Source organism: Mustela putorius, unplaced genomic scaffold (assembly GCF_011764305.1).
Source record: "Mustela putorius furo isolate JIRA1106 unplaced genomic scaffold, ASM1176430v1.1 tig00003867_pilon_pilon_pilon, whole genome shotgun sequence".
NCBI classification, from domain to species: Eukaryota; Metazoa; Chordata; class Mammalia; order Carnivora; family Mustelidae; genus Mustela; species Mustela putorius.
The window spans coordinates 23,531,104-23,551,590 of NW_025422019.1; positions in this window are offsets into that span (position 1 = coordinate 23,531,104).

Here is a 20,487-nt window from a genome sequence, read left to right on the forward strand (position 1 = left end):
AAACCCCTGGCCAGGATTATCAAAAGAAAAGAGACTGAAACCCAAAAAATAAAATCATGAATGAAAGAGGAGCGATCACAACCAACACCAAAGACATGTAAACAATTATAAGAACATTATAAGCAACAATATGCCAGGAAATTTGACAATCTGGAAGAAATGGGATACATTACTAGAGACATAAAAACTACCAAAACTGAACCAGGAAGAAATAGTAAACCTGAACACAGCCATAACCAGTAAGGGAATTGAAGCAGTCATCAAAATGTCCCAACAAGCAAGAGCCCAGGGCCAGATGGCTTCCCAGGGAATTTTTACCAAACATTTAAAGAAGAATTAATACCTATTTTCCTGAAACTGTTCCAAAAAATAGAAATGGAAGAAAAACTTCCAAACTCATTTTATGAGGCAAGCATTACCTCGTTCCCCAAACCAGACAAAGACACCATCAAAAAGGAGTATTACACACCACCATCCCTGATGAACATGGATGTAAAATTATCACCAAAATACTAGCCAATATGATCCAACAGTACATTAAAAGGATATTCATCATGACCAAATGGGATTTATTCCTGTGCTGCAGGGTTGGTTCAACATCTGCAAATCAATCAATGTGGTACAATACATTGATAAGAAAGAATAAGAACCATAGGATACTCTCAGTAGATGTTGAAAAAGCATTTGACAAAGTATAGCATCCTTTCTTGATCTAAACTCTTTGAAGTTTAAGGATAGAAGGTCCATACCTCAATATCATCAAAGTCATCTATGAAAAACCCCAAGTGAATATCATTCTCAATGCAGAAAAACTGAGAGCTTTTCCCCTAAGTCAGGAACATGGCAGGGACGTCCACTATCACCACTGCTATTCAAAATAGTACTAGAAGTCCTAGCCTCAGCAATCAGACAACAAAAAGAAATAAAAGGCATCTGACTGAGCAAAGAAGAAGTCAAGCCCTCACTCTCGGCAGACGATATGATATTTTACATGGAAAACCCAAAAGACTCCACTCCAAAACTGCTAGAATTCACACAGGAATACAGTAAAGTGTCAGGGTATAAAATCAATGTCCAGAAATCAGTTGCATTTCAATACACCAACAGCAAGACAGAAGAAAGAGAAATTAAGGAGTCGAGCCCATTTACAATTGCACCCCAAACCATAAGACAACTAGGAGTACATCTTGCAAAGAGGCAAAGAATCTGCACTCAGAAAACTATAGAATACTCATGAAAGAAATGGAGGAAGACATGAAGAAATTGAAAATCCTTCCATGCTCATGGATTGGAAGAAAAAACATTGTGAAAATGTCTATGCTACCTAGAGAAATCCACAGATTTAATGCAATCCCTATCAAAATACCATCAATTTTTTTCAAAGAAATGAAACAAACCATCCCAAAATTTGTATGGAACCAGAAAAGACCCCAAATAGCCAGAGGAAAGTTGAAAAAGAAAAGCAGAGCTGGTAGCATCACAATTCCAGACTTCAAGCTCTAGTACAAAGCTGTCATCATCAAGACAGTATGGTATAAGCACAAAAACAGAGTCATAGGTCAATGGAACATAATGGAGAGCCCAGGAATGGACCATTAACTCTATGTTCAGCTAATCTTCGACAAAGCAGGAAAGAAGGTCCAGTGGAAAAAAGACAGTCTCTTCAACAAACGGTGTTGGGAAAATTGGAGAGCCACATGCAGGAGAATGAAGTTGGACTCCTTCCTTACACCACACACAAAAATAGACTCAAAATCAATGAAAGACCTCACTGTGAGACAGGAGTCCTTTCAAATCCTTGAGGAGAACACAGGCAGGAACCTCTTCGACCTCAGACACAACAACTGCTTCCTAGAAACATCACCAAAGGCAAGAGAAGCAAGGGCAAAAAGGAACTACTGGACTTCATCAAGTTCAAAAGCTTTTGCACAGCAAAAGAAACAGTCAGCAAAACCAAAAGACAATTGACATAATGGAGAAGATATTTGCAAATGACATATCAGATAGAGGACTTGTACCCAAAATCTGCAAAAAACTTATCAAACTCAACACCTAAAGAACAAATAATCCAGTCAAGAAATGGGCAGAAGACATGAACAGACATTTCTGCAAAGAAGACACCCAAATGGCCACCAGAGACATGAAAAAGCACTCAACATCACTTGGCATCAGAGAAATACAAATCAAAACTGGTTTGAGATACCACCTCACACCAGTCAGAGTGGCCAAAATTAACAAGTCAGGGAACCATAGGTGTGGGTGACGATGCAGAGAAAGGGGAACCCTCCTACACAGCCAGTGCGAATGCAGGCTGGCGTAACTACTCTGGATGACAGCATGGAGGTTCCTCAAAAAGTTGAAATTAGAGCTACCCTACAACCTAGCAATTTCACTACTGGGTATTTATCCTAAAGATTCAAATGTAGTGACTCAAAGGAGCATGTGCACCCAAATGTTTATAGCAGCAATGTCCACAATAGCCAAACTATGGAAAGAGTCTAAATGTCCATCAACAAATGAATGGGTGAAGAAGATGTGTGAGATATATATATATATATTATGCAGCCACCAAAAAAATGAAATCTTGCCATTTGCAACAATATGGATGGACCTAGATGGTATTATGCTAAGTGAAATAAGTCAATCAGAGAAAGACAATTATCGTATGATCTCACCGATACGTGGAATTTGAGATACAATGGAGAGGATCATAGGGGAAGAGAGGGAAAAATGAAACAAGACAAAACCAGAGTGGGAGACAAACCGTAAGAGACTCTTAAGCTCAGGAAACAAACTGCAGGTGGCTAAAGGGGAGGGGCGTGGGATGGACTGGGCTGCTGGGTGATGGACATTGGGAAGGGTATGTGCTATGGGGTGCGCTGTGAATTGTGTAAGAATGATGAATCACAGACCTATACCCCTGAAACAAATAATACACGTTAATAAAAAAATAAATTAAATTAAATTAAAAATAATCTATTCAGGAAATGGGCAGAAGAAATGAAAAGAAGAATTTGAATTTTGATAGAAACACATTTGACAGATTTTCTTTATTTCTGCAGTTTATAAACAAAACTGCCTTCTGAGAATAGTAAATCTCTTCTGTCAAGCATCTGAATGAGGTAAGATGTCTAAATATGAAAAATGAAATTAAGGAGCAATGACCTGCTTGGTGGGATAGAATGAGAAGGGCTGGGCATACTTGAGTACAATCCTGGAATGGGATTGGGATTTTCTTCCCAGTGGGAAGAAAACCAAGGGCAAGGGCACTGTGATCTGCAAAATTTCCAACAAAATCTGCTTAACTCATGAATGCTTGGAATTAGTGATTTGCAGTAGTGAAAGATTTTTAAGAAGGCTGACTTTATATGAGAAATTTTGTGATTTGGAACTAAAGGAAGATTCCAAGGATAAACTGCACCACCACCCCTATCCTTCACTTGGGTCTGGCAGAATTTGTTAGAAGTTTGGGCTTTACCTTCACCACTATATTGCATAAATTAAGACAAAATTCACACGGATATCAAGAAACAGGTGATTCCTCCCTCTTCTAACACCCATATAACTGATGCCTGGGTTTAAAAATGCATTCTTTTGTAATATCAGTTCTTGGCATAGAATAATTACTTCATAAGTACTTGTTGAGTTGATATCTAAAGAAAATATGGAAAGAATATTCACTCATGACAATTGGTCAGATAAAGGATCTTCCTGCATTAATTGATCTTGGAAGCAAAAACTACTAATAATAATCATATTTTATAACATAAATTAAAATCAGTTTAAACAAAATAAGACACCAGCAGCAATAGCATGAAATACCTAAGTGTCTGAAGTAAGGTGCTATATGGATGCATTAACAATTACTTTAAGTGCTTTCCTTTCTCATCCAAAAGTGATTTTGCTTAAAGTTTGTAGAAGCAAATTCCATATATAAAAAATGTCTTGTAGTGAAAAATGTTTTTCATTTTATGCAACCTTCTCGAATTACATTTGGTGTGTTTACAAATATAAACCAAAGCTTCTTAGATATTGGCACAAGAAAAGTATAGCCTATCCAAAATTCTTCCATTTATATAAAGTGCAGAAATTTCTGCTCAGAAATGTAATAATTTTATTCTAGCAATTTTATAGTCTGAGTTTCAAAGTATTGCTGGAAGGAATCTCAAAGGTATCATCTGATCCAGCAATAAGGCTAGAGTTTGTTAAACTATTCTAGACAGTAGGAAGTCCATTTATTCTTTTGTATTTGTGCTTCCTCGGACATGGAGAACCACCATTAAACATATTTCATCTAGCAACCATCAAAGTGTTTGAAAGCAATAAATAGACCATTCTTCAGCTGCTACTTCTCAAAGCCAAACACAAATTCCTTAGACCCTTCCTTACTGAACAAAGGTATTCAATGTTTATTTTTGTCACTCTTCTCTAGAGAGTTTAAGTTTCTTTTCTAACAATTTTTAAATGTGAAAACTCAGAGTATACAAAACATTGCAAAAAGGGACAAGATGATGCAAATTAAGAATAATCCTTACTAAATGGATTTGACTTCTTTCACAGTAACACCCATAATGCAGAGTTGGATATACCTTGAGTTCATGCTAAATATCTGATCTCATTCCCCATTTCAATGATCTCCAGTTAGTTCCTGCAAATCCTGCCATACTTTGTTGTTGTTCTGTTTGTTTGTTTGTTTTTTAATCAATGATGTTTAAATTTGCTGAGTGGCTTGGGTATGAATCCCAACTACTTGTATGTAAATCACCTACCACAGTGTCATAACCATTCAACTACAGCAATTTGTCTGCTGTAAATTGCTGCTTCTTGCAATAGTCCCTGCCCGATCACATATTAGAAATATGAAAGCCAACATTCATTGTTTCTTCTTTGTCAAGATTTCATATCTAGTTATTTTTTTAATCTCAAGCCTTCATTGTTATTCAACTGAAAAACTGCAGTGGATTTCTAACTAGTTTTCTTTCCTCCATGCTCTTCTCTCCCCATTTTAGAAAACGCAAATCAATACCAGACTTTAAAAACAAAATACAACAAAACAATCTTGTAATTAAGCCTCCTTTCCTACTAAGTGAATCAAGTTACTTGACATTATGCAAGGCCTTCACAAACTAACAAAACTCTCTGCCTACACATCTCTCTTGTATGGCACTGGTCTTCCCTACACCTTTTCCCATCCTGCATATTTCCCCTCCTTCTTGTATACATGTAGTGCTCATTTCAGAAGCACATATACTGTATACATGTATATGTATTTTTTAAGTGTTACTTTAAACCTTTTCCTTGCCCCAGAGGGAAATAGAACACTTCCCATTTTGTACCATCCGTATTATTAAATATAAAAGTAAATTATTTACATAGATCTTCCGTATTATACTTGAGACCCTGGAAAAAAAATCCAGACAACTTTTCTGTGTTTGTATTCCCACAATATCTAGCCAAAATGAAATGAAATGAAATGAAATAAAGTAAAATAAAAATAAAATAAAATAAAATAAAATAAATATTGGTTGAATTTTTGGGCTAAGGCTTCATTTTGACATCTAATTGTAAAATTTAGTTAGACATGATTCAAAGAAGAACTTAAGTCAAAACTTCCTTTAATTTTGGCCATACTTTTATCATGTCATATTATCTTGTATTTAGGATAATCAGGAAAAAATGTGCATCATATTTTGATTGCCCAAGATTTAGTTACATAGATGCTTCGGGTAGTTTTCCTAATTGCCATTTATTTTTACTCTCATGTAAAACTGATAATTACTTGTTGTTTTTGTCCACACTGTAATTTCTGCAGATTTTCATTTTACAAATTTCCATAATTTATAGTATCAACTTATTTATAGATCTATTTCTTCTTTCTAAATTGTAAATACCTTAAGGTTACAAACTGCTTCTCATTCGCATCTTTGATGATTAAAACTATATCTGACAAAGTAACTTAATAAATGCTAGCTGAATGAGTGAATTCATTCTGACACCAATTCATTTACATAAAGATCAATAGAAATAGAGATAATAGTCAAATACAAAGAGTGAAGCAGATACAGCCAAAGATAGAAACTTAAGGATAAATTATAGATCTCCTTTTCTTCCTCAGAGAACTTACTGGTAAGGAATATTGCTATTCAAGTTAATTTGGATGTTGGCTTGGTGCACTCTCCAATAATAATACCAATGTTAATAATAATAGTAAATAGACAACCAATTTCCCAACACATAATAAAATATGTACCATAAACATATCAGGCACTGTACTGTGTGTTTTGCATGCTGATACCAACAAATCCATGTTATAGTTTATGATCTAAATGTATGTATGAGAAATCTGATGCTATATAAGATTGAGAAATTTTCTCAAGATGACAAAACTGTAATAAATGAAGACAATTATTACTATCAAAACAATAAGCAGGAGGGTGATGAAAAACAACCAAAGAGTAGTGGTCAGAGGCAGAAAAGAAGGTAGACTGATTAAGGGAAGGCAGAGGAAGACAGAACATCGGAAAAAGCCCCTGGAATGATTTCTAACAGAGCAAGCAGTTACTCAAGATTACCTTCTCTTTTCTCCTTTCTAGGGTTAATTTCATTCATTTGTTGCATTTAAGTTTTTCTTTCTTGTTTTACAAACCCTTCTATAACCTTGAGCTTACTATAAAAGTTAAAAAAAAAACACAAAAGAAATTTTCGTGATATAAATATCTTTTTTCTCCAGATATTTTCTTTTTAAATATTCCTAATATCTACAGTGTTGTGTTGCTTTTACGTTGTCATTGTTGTTCACCATAATTCTTTGGAATATGTTGCACTACTTCCTGGAGTCAGATAAGAGCTAATGACCTCAGCATCACTTTCTTCCTCCTCACATCTCAGCCTCTTGAAAATATTGTGGGAGGTGACTGAAGACATTGTGCCATAGCCTTAGCATTCCAGGGCCACAAATAAATCAATATATTCATGTTTAATATAAAGATCACAGGACACAAAATTAGCTTTTGGTTTTCTCTTAAGCATGAAAAATATAACAGAAATGTAATTGCAAAATTTTGTCCTGAAATAATTGCCAAGTTAGTTTATAAGTTGTGTGGAGGGTTGGAGAGGTGGAACTCCTAGTGGAGGACTTAAAGGATGTATTTTCAGAATAAATATTACTTCTAAAACATGATGCGGAGAAGGAAGTTGGCAGGTGTTTGTGTGAGACTTTTTTTGTACATTTCTCTCACTTGCAATGTGCAAGTACTTAAGCATCCTTTTCATTTTAGCATAAGAACATAATGCTTCACAATGTTAGAATTTATAGCTAAATGCCAAATAGACTTGTGTTTCTTATTTATATGTTTGTTTTCTAAAAAACAAACAGTTGTACTCATATATCACACATGTCTTGAAAACAGTACTCTGAGTCTACTATAATGCTGTGAATTAAATTCCTGTATTTTAGTTCATTAATCAATTTATCTTTTATATGAATGCTTGCTGAGAATTTTAGTGACAAATCTACATGCGGCTTTTGGGGTGGGAGTAGAAACCTGTAAAACTTAAAAAGAAATTTAGATGATCTTCTAAAAATAAGATAAATAAGATACATGTTCTTATAATTGTGCACCAATTTTTACCACTACCCCAAAAGTTAGCTATTTTTCCAATAAGGCTATATTCACTGTACTTTTATACACTTATATTCAGTACATGTCAAATTCTTACATAATCCTACCATATTGATGAAATTATTCATCTTGGCTATAAAAATTCAAACTAATTGAATTATTTAGTTCTTTAAGCTTCCTAGAAAGTCTGAGATCTTTAAAGGTGGCAAGGAGCCTTTACTGTCCTTCCTCCTACCACTTGCAAGTCATCTATATTTCAAACCTGAGCCACTTTTCTAGTTAATGAAGTTAATGCCTTCATCATGCTGTGTATTCACATTGTGCAATCTATATAATAAAAAGCAGATGATATAGAATATTCCTAACATTCATGAATATTAAATGTTGAAAAATAATTAGGTGGTAAACATAGAAATATAAATAAAAATAATGAAACTCTGAAAAAATGCATGGCAATATATCACTTTTAAAAAGCTTACCTAGAGAAAATTTTTACAAACATTTCTACAGTAATCATGGTTTTCCAAACATTTTGATATGGATCATCACATTTGATCTTCACAGCAACCTAATAAGATAAATATTTTTTATACTCTACCAAAAAAAAGAAAAATCTCCAAGGAAAGTAAAGGCTGACATAGGGAGAGTCTATATGATAAATGTGTCCTTTATATGTTGTTTCTCTTTCTTTTACTATATTATTTTACCATTTCAAATGCCATTTCTCATACAATTCTTCTCCCTGCTTCCTGTAGATAAACAGGTTTGATTTTGTTCTTCAAAAAAAATAAAATTGTGTATCGTAAATTTTTAAATTTTACTATTTTAATTTTAATAATTTACTATATAATTTAATAATTTACTATTAAAATTTTACTATTTTAAATTTACATTTAAAAAAATTTTTACAATGGATAAAAATCCTGAAGAAGACATGTCTGGTAATCTGATTTCTTTTTTTCTCATCCATACCCCTAAATGCAATTTTTATCAAAGCTTTGCCACTGGCCTTCTTCAACAAGTTTATCTATTGTCATGACCTCAACCATCTTCTCTCACAAATGTCTCCTAAGCCCTTTCTTCTTAAATCTTAATTCCTGTTTTTTGAGTCTTAGACCTATAAAATTCCATCTTTAAATATATTACTGCTTCACACTTAGCGTGTATCAAGCAGAACTAGTTAGTTTAATTCCTCCAATGTGCCATTTCTATATTTTGGCAGATGGCCTGATTATCCTACAGTCTCTAGAACTGGAAACCACTCCAGGCCTAGCAGCCAAGACCTACCCAATGTTTGATTAACTCTTTTCACCATCCCTTTTCTAACTGCCACTAGCAAGAGTTTTCACCATCAACATGTACATACTCAAAAATTATTGTAGAAGAAAGCCAGGAAGGACAAAACTAGAGTTGCCTACAATTATTTCTCATATGTTGCCACTGTATACAACTTTTTTATTTTTATTTTTTTTTAAAGATTTTATTTATTTGGCAGAGTGAGAGAGACAGTGAGAGAGGGAACACAAGTTGGGGGAGAGGGAGAAGCAGGCTTCTGGCTGAGCAGGTAGCCCAATGCAGGGCTTGGTCCCAGGACCCTGGGATCATGACCTGAGCCTAAGGCAGATGCTTAACGACTGAGCCACCCAGGTGCCCCTCTACACAACTTTTTAATATAAAAAGAAAATTATAGATACCTAGTGTTCACCTAAATTATGTTTTCATATTGTAACTTAATCATAATTTAAATATATCCACATCTAGATATAAAATATCTCTGTGGAGAGCTATATAATACACAAATACCCATACATATAGTACACAAAAGGAAAATAAACTGTTAAAAACACAGTCTCATCTAGAAATGAAAATATGAATTAGCTGCCATATTATAAATTCTGCTGAATTTATAAGCTACCCACCCTGTATTTCCCTTATTTCTCTATAGAAACTGATTCAGAAATTTCATTTGGTTAATATGCATTATTTATTCAATAGCACCACTGTTGTACTTTACTCATTCAACTACAACATTAAGTTATTAGGGTTGGATGCCTATGTTACCATAAATGTGAATAAAATTTCAGACACTGAAATCATGTAAAAATACATGGGTTATAACATAGCCAAACTAGCAGCTTGGAATAGACATGTTAATTGTGAAATTACAATAGAAATGAAAACACACTTTTTTTTTTTTAACCACCGCAACAGTGTTTATTTTTGTAAAGCAATTATCAACTTATGTATAAATGATTACAGTATGTGAAAACACACTTTAAAGCATTCTCTTAGAAACTATATCCACTACCCCCTTGATAGTCTGCAGAGTGATGTTGGAGAAACACAAGCTTACACTCCTGCAATAGTACCCTGATATCTCTCAGTCTCACCAAAATAAATCATAGTAGCTGTTTCGGTGATGACTGAATACACCTTCTTATCCCTGCATTCTCTCCTGTGTCTTAAGCTTTGTCTATCTTTGAGCCTTAAGTACAGTGGTGAGTTATACATACATTATGTTTTTCTTTATATTTTATTTGTTTCACTTATCCTATCCTGGCAACTGGATTAGAAGCTACTTTTAACTATAGTTTAAATATTTACATATTTAGTTAAATATTCATATTTAAACTCCTGTAACACCAAACATAGATATTTAGCTATGACTTCATTCATTCCACAAACATTTATTGAGCCCCTACAATAGACCCAGCAGCACTGAGAAGGCACTAAACACAGTGGTGGACAAATTATATACTCTTTGCCTTCAAGGAGTTTGTATTCTTTCTTTTTTAAAGATTTATTTATTTATTTGAGAAAGAGAGAGAGAGAGGAGGAGGAGGAGAGCAGGATGGGGGAGGGGCAGAGGGAGAGGGAGAGAATCCCCAAGCAGACTCCTGGCTGAGTGCAGAGCCCTACAGGGGGCTGGATCTCAGAACACTGAGATCATGACCTGAGTCAAAACCAAGAGTGGGACACTTAACCAACTGAGCTACCGAGGTCCCCCAAGGAGATTATATCCTGGTTAGAAACAATCATAATAATTGTGACATGTATGACATAATTCCTGATGGTTAAAAGTGATAACACAAAAATGAAGACTGGTAAAGAGAATGTCTAAGGGGCTACTGTAGTTGGGGAGCTCAGGGAAGGTCTTGCTGAGAAGGGGGCACATGAGCTAAGAACAGCTGAATCTCGTTTCAGCTTTAACATTCATTTGTCAACTATGTCTTCCAATAGCCTAGTGCCTCTTATAGTGCAGATAAACTGTACTGCTTATTTTTGTAATAGGAGCTCAAATGATTTTAATTATGGAGTCTGTTATACTACCAAATCATCATATAAACAGTGTGACTATGCACCACTTTCCCGGATTTAATGGATGATGAAACTGAGTCTTAGAAAAGTATCCAAAGTAGTCTCCAGAAGTATCAACACATGGCACTCCTTGTTGAGCTATCAATTAAACATAAACCTATCTGACTTAAGATTTCATTTTCTTCCCCTCACATTACACTGTACAAGTGCTAGTGTGATGGCACCCATGGTACTTCATAACAACTAAGTAACTACAATAGAGGAAGACCATGGCTATCAGAAGAGTCCAAAACAATATGCTGTCTTAATCTAAAGTGCCAAAGTAGTTGATCTAATTGAATATAAACATATACTCATAGCCTAGGAAACTTCCAGCATTTCCACATGAAAACAGTTGCCAACAGAAGAGAAAAGAACTTCAGTGCCAGTAATAAGCAAGAAACTTTGGAATTCAGATGCTCTGGATAAGCAGCAACTATAAAAACAACAACAAAACTAAGTTTGGGGTAAACAATCAAGTGTAAGAAAAATTTGACCAGTCCCAAGTATGAATGATGAGTTATGTAATTATTGTAAATGATTAAAGAGGTTAGCAAGACTGTTTGTGCTGAAGAATCAAATTACATTTTAATTCACTTAAAGCAGGCTTTTGAGATTAAAACTAATAATTAAATCCTCAAGTTCATGGAACAATAGAAACTACTTTTAATTTCCTAGGATTAGAAACATGTACCTTGTTTATTATAAAATATGTCTGCTATGAGAAAACATACTCGTAATTATCACAACACCAAATTTACACTGCTGTCTCAGTTAATTCCTTGGAGATTTGAGACAAGGCCTTGAACAAGCTAGAAAGGAGTCTGTAATATGCACTGGACAACAGCTGCAACTGCATTCAAACATTATTACAATAAGGATACAGTCTTCCTTCTACCCAACCTCATCTGTTTTGTGTTAAAATTATGAGGGCATATGCATATATATATATATATATATATATATATATATATACACACACACACATAGAGGGAGGAATGTGGTGTGGTACCACTAATACAGCACATGACAAAACAGTTTATTTCTCTATGTTGACAGTGAGTTTATTTATAGGACATCTTTGTTTTGCTAATTAAAATATGGACCATTAAAATAATGCAGACATCTCCATTTTACATATGAAACACTACTTTCCCATCAGAATGACAAAGCACTAAGAAAAGAGGTACTATTTTTCCTGTGCCAGAGATCCTCTTGACTCCTTTTTGTCTGATTGTGTATTTGTTTCCTTTGGCATTATGATTACATTTCTTCTCCTTGGCCACTTTATTTTGTGATTAATTATAACCAGAACTATGCTTTTCCAAGGGATTTATGAAAGGAATTATTAGGGCTTATCAGGGTTGTATCATCAAGGTAGAAGTTTATTCCAAAAAGGAGAGGGAAAGAGAGTGATAAGGGAACTACCTTGTCGTGCTAGTTATTTACCTAGTAAGTGCTCCATTAAGAATTTTATATGAACTCTTCCTTTTAATCGCAAACTTATCCTGGAGTGCCTGTATGGCTCAGATGGTTAAGCATCCATTTTCAGCCGAGGTCATAATCTCAGGGTCGTGGGATGGAGCCCCATATCAGGCTCCCTACTCAGTGGGGAGTCTCTTCTCTCTCTCCCCCTCTCCCCAACTTGTGTATGCTCTCTCTCTCAAATAAATAAAATCTTTAATAAAAAAATCCCCAACTTATCTTGTGAGAAGAGATTTCTCAGATAATGACCTGACACTCAGAGAGGTTAAATGAATTTTTCCAAGGTCATACTCAGAGAAACTGGTAGAGCCGGGTTGTGAAGTCAGATCTCAGAAACCAGTTTTTCCTCTAAACTAAGTTGTCTTCCAATAAAATGTGTTGTGTTCTTCTGAACTTGACTGAGCTCAAGTCTTCTGGCACAGTGGATGTAAATTTAAATTTTTCCCATTTTGGCTCCAGCATTTATAAGAATGAAGAATGATTCCTTATTCCATTCCACTGAGCAGGGTTGGAGAAGAGAGATAGGTGCACAATTGTGTTGCTAAGGATTGTACTGAAAACCTGGAAAGTGGGCCACAGGCCATGTTTTTATCCACAGACACAGCTCTGTCAAAAATTTGAAAATGTTAACTCTGATGCATGGCTAAAAATTCCTTTCCTCAGCAATTATGTAGAGTATTGTGCTTCCATTCCCTAAATCTCTGCAGAGTAAAATGCAAAAATAGAGAAAGAAGGACAAAAAAAATCTTTCTTCGCTGTCTCTGCATTCCTAACGGCTCCCTAGAGTCTATGAGTTCTTGACTATTTTCTAATTAATAAGGTCAAATACTCAGGGACGCCTGGGTGGCTCAGTTGGTTAAGCAGCTGCCTTCAGCTCAGGTCATGATCCCAGCGTCCTGGGATCGAGTCCCACATCGGGCTCCTTGCTCCGCAGGGAGCCTGCTTCTCCCTCTGACTCTGCCTGCCACTCTGCCTGTGCTCGCTCTTGCTCTCTCTCTCTGACAAATAAATAAATAAAATCTTAAAAAAAAATAAGGTCAAATACTCAAAAATGATATTTAAACTATTCATGGAGAACAACTAAATATAGAAGTAAAAACCAACAAATTTCATATGTTCTAAGATGTATTGATCAGTAACAGTAGGAATGGGTCACATTCTTCATATTTATTTATATGTAATAACACTGATATGGAGAAAAGAGATAGCACTTTTTCAGGAAAGTTAGAAATTAACAGGACAGTAATTTCAGTGCTTGAGCTTTAATATGTAAATGACATAAGTGGCCATCTTTGGATGAATGGGTGAAGAAGATTAAGAAGATGTTATACACAATGGAGTATTATTCAGCCATGAGAGAGGAGGAAATCCTGCCATTTGTGACAACATGGATGGGACTTGAGGGCATTCTGATAAGTGAAATAAGCTAGACAGGGGAAGACAAACATTGTCTGGTGTTCATAGAAACAAAAAGTAGAAAAGTAGTCATGACCAGGGCTGAGGGCATGGTGGGTGGGAGGAGGAAGAAGCTGATAAAACACTGCAAATTTCAGATAGAAGATGAATAAGATCTGAGGACATAATGTAAAGCATGGTAGCTATAGCTGATAACACTGTATCGTATACTTGAAATTTCTTTTTCTTTAAGATTTATTCATTTATTTGATAATGACTAAGCCACCCAGGTGCCCCTCTACACTTGAAATTTCTTAAAAGAGCCAAACTTAAATGTTTTCAACTAAATAAATAAATAAAAGGGATGGATATGCTAATTAGAGGGGCAGATCTTCTCACAATGTATATTCATATCAAATTACCATAATGTATACTTCAAATATCTTATAATTTTATATGTCAGTTATGCGTCAGAAAAGCTGAAAGAAATAAAAATATAAATAATGAATAAAACAATAAAAAAATAAATACTACAATATTAGTACTATCTGATTCACAGTTATTTTGCCAGTAGAACTTCCAGAAGACTGCTAATTCTGTAGGAACAGAGAATATGTCTTGATTTCTTCATATTTTAGGACCTAACACAATGCTGGTTGATATTTAATAACTGGGAAAGAGGTAAGAGACAGAAAAAGTAAAGAGAGGAAATTTTAAAAATATGAAAAGAGAGAGGGGAGGAGAGGGGAAGAAGGAAGGAAGGAAGGAGGTATGACCACTCAGTTTTTGCTATAGGGGATTTGTGGAGTGGATGGTGTGGCTGGAAATAGTTGTTTCTTGGATCCCAACTTCCATTCATTCCCTTAGATCAATAAAAGTAGTCCTCACATATCTACTAATCAATGAAGAGAAATGTTACTTAAAACTTAAGGAAATGAAATGTTCTTATAAAAAATAATTTAGGAATATTTCAAAAATAGAAGAAAGTAAGTCTAATGAAAAGCATCTGGCAACTACAAAGTTTTAAGACCCAGTCTCAGAAATATTGTCTCCTCTTTAATTAATATATTGTGTAATTTACTAAATTTCTTTGAATCTTGGTTAAATGTTCCAAAATGATGCATACATATAGGATGCCCTCCAGTTTTAAAAATCTACCTTTTACTACACTGGAACAAAATCAATTTTCCTAGTCATATTTTCTTTCATGGAAAAGAAGATTGTATCTAGAGAAATGACTATTTCCACTACCCTGTGTGTTTTCAAATAAATAAGCCACGAACTTATGTTTAAAGCTAAGGCTTCCCGAATCTGTCAGTATCACTCACTTTTGGAGAGCTTACAAAGCAGAGGAGACCAGAGGGAAATAAGGTTATCCAGTCAGTTACCATTCAGTTGTGAAGTGTCAGCATTTACATTTTTATCAGCATTATACTTCCAGTGAGAGTTAGGACACATTCCCTCTAAGTCATCTTGTCATATGACTGATATAAAAATACCATGGTAGAAAACTGAGCCTTTTTCTAGATACAATATTCTTCTCACTTTCCAGAAAGATAGGAGCAGCAGCATGGTATATTCCATTTATGTCAGCTCCAGAACTTGACTCGGCTCCATTTATTAGATGACTTAAAGAGAAGATTAGAACAAGTCTAACAAATTGAGGTTTAATACTCTGGGTGGAGAGTAAGAAAGCAAGGCTTATTTGGGCACTGTAGCACTTGCCAGTGAAATAAACAGCAGCTGATTTTGGAAACAGTTAAAACATTCACCCACCAATGTCTTCTTACCATCATCTCCAAGTAGGCAGTCACTTAATATGGTCCTCCCCAGACCAGTGAATCACCTTCTGCCAACTTTATTCTGATGGCCAAATCCTTGAGGAGCTGTTTTAGAAATGTCTCCAACCAAATACTACAATTTAAATATCCCATTTCCTTCTTTATTTTGTGGCCAGAGTTAGAAGTTTGGGTAACTGTGGTATGGGACTGGCTTAAAAAATCTCTGAACATTATTAAATGACCCAGTCTGAAGTGGTACTCACTGAGGAACCTGTGACAAAGAGCTGCCCAGGTGAGCAGCAGTCCAATGGCCAATCCTTTTTTTTTTTTTTCCCCCCAACTTCAACCATCTGCACTTGTGACTTTTGATTTAAATTTCAAATTTGAATCTGTTATTTGTTTTCTCTTTTCAAAGCATCAAAATTCATATGACATGCTGCTCCAAAATTAGTATTCATGTGGGCCTCTTGTTGTACCTCAGTTCCAGCTGTTCCAAATTTGGTAAAATGTATCCTGTCATTTTTGTACAATAAAATACCAGACAACAGAAACTTAATGATTTATTCACAGTGTTAGGGGGTAAGGATGAGGCCTTTGGATATCGTTGATAAACAGACTAGTGGTAGGGAAAAAAATACTGACCTGATCTTTATCTGTTATTTAATGAAAGACTTAGGAAATATGATACTGCTAAATTAAAACTAGATTTGTCAAGTCAAGGAAACTAAGGATTTATACCATGTACTTTTTTCACCTTTCTTAAAGTAATTAGTAAGGATTATGGTAATGCTCAAAAGCAAAATATCTGTAAGTTGATGAATTTAGCAGCTACCTTTAGAGATATGTAAGGAGAAAATGTCAAGACAGATAACATCTTTTACTGACTGATAGCTCAAGGCCTATTGTTCAAAGTAATCACTAATGGACAGAAATCTTTTACTAAGAGATACCTGAAACTTACTAAAAGCTTTGAATAAAAAGCCTAACTAATAAACATGCAACCTTAATTGATATGACAACATCCATCAATTGGATTTTGTTATACTCTTCTTGAAGGAGGCAAGAAATAAAAAATTAGGTTTGGTTGAAGAGTTAGTCAAATATAAATGAGACAAAAATTATTCAGTGTTTGGACCATATCTGATTTTTATCCAATTATCTATACCAGCACTGCTCAATAAAACTTTCTGTGATTATGAAATGATCTCTTCCTGTACTCTTATCTACAGTAGCCACTAGGCTTGTGTAGTATTGATCAGATGAAATTTGGCTAGCGCAACTGAGAAACTGAATTGTTTCTCAGCTTTATTGAAGTTTAATTGACAAATAAAATTGCAATATATTTAATGGATATAATATTAGTATTTGATTTATGTATACAATGTAAAATGAATACCACAATCAAGTTAATTAACACATCCATCACCTCATATAGTTAACTTTCCTGTGTGTGTGTCATGAAAATGCTTTCGATCTAATCACTTAGCAAATTTCAAGTATAAAATACAGTATTATTAACCAGAGTCACCATACTGTGCATTGACTCCAAAGAAAATATTCATCTTGTAACTGAAATTCTGTACCATTTGGCCAATAAACTCTCTATTTCTCCTGTGGCCCACCCCTTGGCAACTACTTTTTTATTCCCTGTCCACAGGCTCCATTCATGTGTGGGTGTGTATAGTACTTTATTTTCTATTTCTTTACTTACGTATAGTTTATATACCCTGGTACATTAGTTTCAGGTGTACAATACAGTGATTTGACATCTTTATACATTATGCTATGCTCACCACAAAGGTAGTTGTCATCTCTCCCCATACAATGCTATTACAATATCATTAAATATTTTCCCTAAGCTGCAACTTTTATTATCATGACTTATTCATCCCATTACTGGAAGCTTGTATATACCATTTCCCTGCAGCCATTTTTCCCTTGCCCTATCACTCTCTCTTTGGCAACCACTAGTTTGTTCTCATTTTTTATAGGTCTGATTCTGCTTCTTGTCTGTTTATTAATTTGTTTTGTTTTTCAGATTCTACATATGAATGAAATCATACAGCATTTGTCTTTCTTAATCTGACTTATTTCACTTAGCGTAATACCTTCTAGGTCCATCAGTGTTGTCACAAGTGGAAAGATCTCATCCATTTTATGGCTGAGTAGTATTCCATTGTATATAAAGCACATCTTCTTTATCCATTCATCTATCAATGGCTATTGTCAATAATGCTGCAATAAATACAGGGGTGCATATATCTTTTCAAATTAGTGTTTTTATTTTCTTTGGGTAAATAACCAGTAACAAAATCATTGGATCATATGACATTTTAAAATAATTTTTTGAGGAACCTCTATACTGTTTCCTACTTTTTGTTTTTGTTGTTTACATTCCACTTAAAAGTAATACATTATTTATTATTTATCTTTAGCTGATTTATTTTATTTAGCATAATGCCCTCAAGGTCTATCGATGTAATAGAAAATGGCAGGACTTCCTTTTTTTTGTGCCTGAATTATATTCCATTTGTATATTCCACATTGTCTTTATCCATTTCTCTGACATTGAACACTTAGGTTGATTCCATGTTTTTGCAATTGTGAACAGTGCTGGAGATTATCTTTTCAAAATAGTGATCTAATTTAATTTGAATATATACCTAGAAGCAGAAACGTTGCGCCAAATATTAGTTTTATTTGTAATTTTTTGAGGAAGCTCCATATTGTTTTCATAACGGCTCTACTAACAGTGTGCAAGTATACTTTTTTCCATATCCAAACCAAAACCTTTTATCTCTTATCTTTTTTATAACAGATATCCTAACATGTGTAAAGTGATCTTTCATTGTGGCTTTGATTTGTATGGCTTTGATGATTAGTGATCTGGGGCATCTTTCATATATACCCATTGATTATTTGTACAACTTCTTTGCAAAAATGTCTGTTAACATCCTTGCCCACTTTTTCAACAAGTTATTTTGTTCACTGCTATTGTGTTGTAAAAGATCCTTATGTATTTTGGATATTAACCCCTTACTGGAAACTTGTTTAGCAAACATTTTCTCCCATTCAGTAGACTGCCTTTTTTTTTTTTAATTTTTTATTTTTTATAAACATATATTTTTTATAAACATATATTTTTATCCCCAGGTCTGTGAATCACCAGGTTTACACACTTCACAGTAGACTGCCTTTTCATTTTATTGATTATTTTTATTGCTGCACAGAACTTTTTAATTTGATGTAGTGTCATTTGTTTTTAGTTCGGTCTGCTTTCCGTTTTGGATTTTGGGCTTGTTTGTTTGTTTCTTTGTTTTTGCTGCCTGTCCTTTTGGTGTCATATTCAAAAAAATGAAAGTCAAAGAGTTTTTTCCAATCCATGAACAAGATATATCTTTGCATTTGTCTGTATTGTCTTCAATGTCTTTCATCAGTGTCATAGTTTTTAGAGTATAGGTGTTTCACCTCCTTAGTTAAATTTATTCCTAGGCTTTTTATTCTTTTTGACAATGACAATAAGATTATTTTCTTTATTTCTCTTTCTGTTACCCACTTATTAGTTTATAGAAACACAACAGATTTCTGTCATATTAATTTTGTGTTCTGCAATATTACTGAATTCATTTATTAAACTTAATAATTAATTTTAATAATTTAATAATTTTTATGGTTTTCTAGATACAGTATCATGCCATATGAATATACTGACAGTTTTACTTCTTCCTTATCAATTTAGATGCTTTTATTTATTATTGTCTGATTGCTGCAGCTGGAGCTTCCAGTACTATGTTGAATAAAGGTGACAAAAGCGGACGTCTTTGTCCTGATCTCAGAAAGAAAGCTTTCAGTTTTTAATCATTGAGTATGATATTATCTATAAGTTTTTCATATATGACCTTTATTATGTTGAAGTATGTTTCCTCTAAACCCACTTTGTTAAGAGTATCACAGATAGATATTATATTTTGTTAATTTTTTCTATGCGCCTTGATATAACCATATGGTTTTTATCTGATCACATGACTTTCGTCCTCATTTTGTTAATGGAGTGTAACACATTTTGTTGTATGTTGAACAATCCTTGTATCATAGGAATAAATCCCACTTGATCGCAGTGTCTGAACTTTCCTATTACTTTTAATGTGCTTTCAAATTAGTTTTCTGAGATGTGGTTGAGGAGTTTTGCATCTACGTTCATCAGGGACGCTGGCCTATAGTTTTCTGGGTTTTATTTCATTTTTGCTTTTTTCTTTTAGTGTCTATATCTTGCTTTGGTATTAGGGAAATGAGTAAACTCAAAATAAGTTTGATAGTATTCCCTCCTTTTTAACTTTTTGGTAGAGTTTGTGAAGAATTGGTATTAATTCTTCCTTAAATGTTTGGTAGAATTTAAATTCTTTGAATGTTTGGTAAATTCATATGGTCTTGGACATTTTTTTGTTAGGAGGTTGTAGATTACTGATTTAGTCTGATTACTCATTGGTCTGGTCAGATTTTCTATTTCTTCATGATTCAGTCCTGTAAGCTCATATGTTGCTAGTCTATTTTGTCTGGTGTTAAGTATAGCTATCCCTGCTTTCTTTTGGTTTTCATTTTCATAGAATATCTTTTTCCATCCCTTCACTTTTAGTCTATAAACGTCCTTAAAACTAAAATGAAAATGCTGTAAAAAGCATCTCTCTCTCTCTCTCTCTCTGCTCCCTTGCCCCCCCACCATCCTTTCCTCTCCTCCTTCTTTCTTTAATCTATTTAGCCACTCTATGTCTTCTGATTGGAGAATTTACTGAACTTAGTGCACCTACATTTAAAGTTATTATTTTAAGCAAGGGTTTCCTGATGCCATT